Source organism: Neomonachus schauinslandi, chromosome 10, assembly GCF_002201575.2.
Source record: "Neomonachus schauinslandi chromosome 10, ASM220157v2, whole genome shotgun sequence".
Taxonomy (NCBI): Eukaryota; Metazoa; Chordata; class Mammalia; order Carnivora; family Phocidae; genus Neomonachus; species Neomonachus schauinslandi.
In genome coordinates this window covers 59,730,268-59,732,410 of record NC_058412.1, presented here as the reverse complement: position 1 = coordinate 59,732,410, position 2,143 = coordinate 59,730,268, and the positions used below count along the sequence as shown (strand labels likewise).

Below are 2,143 nucleotides of genomic sequence, written 5' to 3'. Positions count from 1 at the left end.
AGTGGCACACAGTGTCAACTTGTACATTGTTGGTAGTGTTAAATTTGTACATTGTTGGTGGTGATCACTTGATTAAAATGATGTCTTCTAATTTTCTCTATTGTGAAGTTACTTTTCATCTTTGTAATTAGTATTTTATGTGGAGATACTTTGAAACTATACAAATATCTAGTTCCTCATCTGAATTTTATCTACTGGTATTGGAATCCATTGATGATTCTTTCTTGAATTATTACCATGATAGTTGCCAAATGGGTTTTTTTTCTAATGCTGTTCTACTGTAAGAAAAAGCTGTCTCTTCTCCCCGTATTTTATTCATTTGTTTATATCACAAATTCTATTTAATTCAATGAGTTATAATGTGTAAATATTATTGTAATATTATAATTATCTCAGATTTGGCCAGTGGGAACCCCTTCAAGCCAGATGCTATGTCTTCTTGATATGGCCTCATTGTTTTTTGTTTGTTTTGTTTTGTTTTGAGGACTTCCATATTTCCTGAACAAGATGTTCTAAGCTCAACTTGTATTTTCCCCATCCCCCTCTGGAATCAGCTATTTATTCAAGGAACATTGGTTCCTTTTAATGGAGAGTGGTATTTAGAAACCAATATCATAGTCTAGATGCGCTCATTTGTACCTTGATGTTTCTGCACCCAGGCTCACTCTGTGGACAGAGCTAGGAAGTATAAGTATATACCTTTACTTCTATAATTATCTGTATCACTATCCACCTATATTGTAAACTATTAATTCATATTGGTAATTCCAAATCAAGTTCAGTACTGCAGGATTCATTCTAACTTTCTCCCTTTTTTTTATATCTTCTTTCCCAGTCAGTGAAAAATCTGGCTACCATTGTCTGAAATATATTTACTTAATTCTGAATTCCCTGTATGAGCCAATCCCCTGACCCCACCAGCTTGCCTCTGCTACCCTCACCAATGTTGTCCTGGGTTGCCATTACCTGCCGCCCTATTCTGATATCATCTTTATATGGGTCACCATTACATTCCTCCTTATGAAATCAATTGATTCTGAAAATAATAATAAGGGACACTTTTTTTTGGCCAATAAACAGACACCATATAAAATCAAGAAATTACTCATTTATTTAACTTTTTGTTTGTTTGTTTGTTTTTTAGAGAGACAGAGTGTGAGCGGGAGTGGGAGGGAAGGGGCAGAGGGAGAGGGAAGGAGAATCTTTTAAAGAGGCTCCACGCTCAGCAGGAAGCCTGACACAGGGCTCAATCTCACAACCCTGAGATCATGATCTGAACCAAAATCAAGAGTTGGACACTTAACTGACTGAGCCACCCAGGCGCTCCTATTTAACTTTTTAATATATGAATAGTGATGTTAAAAAAAATTATCCAGTCTAGAAACATAATTTTCTTTAAAAATAGATTTAAAATATCTTGAACATGCAATAATAGGAGTGAATAACAAAAACATTATGCCAGGCAAAAACAAAAAAAACACCAGATACACAAGAGGTCTTTACATATGGTGCTCACTTTGGCATGCCTGTGTTAAAATTGGAACTGTATAGAGAAGATTAGTATGACCCCTGTGTGAGAATGACATTTATGATGCAGTCCATATTTTTTGTTATGTACTTTTTGCCACAATTTTATTTTACTTATTTTTTTACAAGATTTTATTTATTTGAGAGAGAGAGCATGAAGGGGGTGGGCGCGGGTAGAGGGAGAGGGAGAAGCAGGTTCCCCACTGAGCAAGAAGCCCTAGGTGGGACTCGATGCCATGACCCCGAGATCATGACCTGAGCTGAAGGCAGATGCTTAACTGACTGAGCCACCCAGGCAGCCCTATTTAACAATTTTTTAAAATAGTAAAAGCCAGTTTCTTCTTTCTTGACAAACCAGGGTGCCCCACCAGAAAAGTACTCTGTTAAAGATCAAATTTGTATTTTTCCTTTCTTTCACAGCACAGGCTAGGATAGAGATTGACAGAGGAAAGCCTTATTTATTTATTTATTTATTTATTTATTTATTTTTAAATTTTATTTATTATGTTATGTTAGTCACCATACAGTACCTCATCAGTTTGTGAGGTAGTGCTCCATGATTCACTGTTTGTGTATAGCACCCCATGCTCCATGAGTACATGCACTCCTTAATACC

The 2,143-nt window shown here is 36.1% G+C and overlaps 1 pseudogene; it reads left to right on the top strand.

Annotated features, from left to right (window-relative positions):
• The first annotated feature begins 1,510 nt into the window (after window positions 1-1,510).
• On the top strand, window positions 1,511-1,608 carry LOC123326081 (annotated as a pseudogene).
• Window positions 1,609-2,143: the final 535 nt, after the last annotated feature.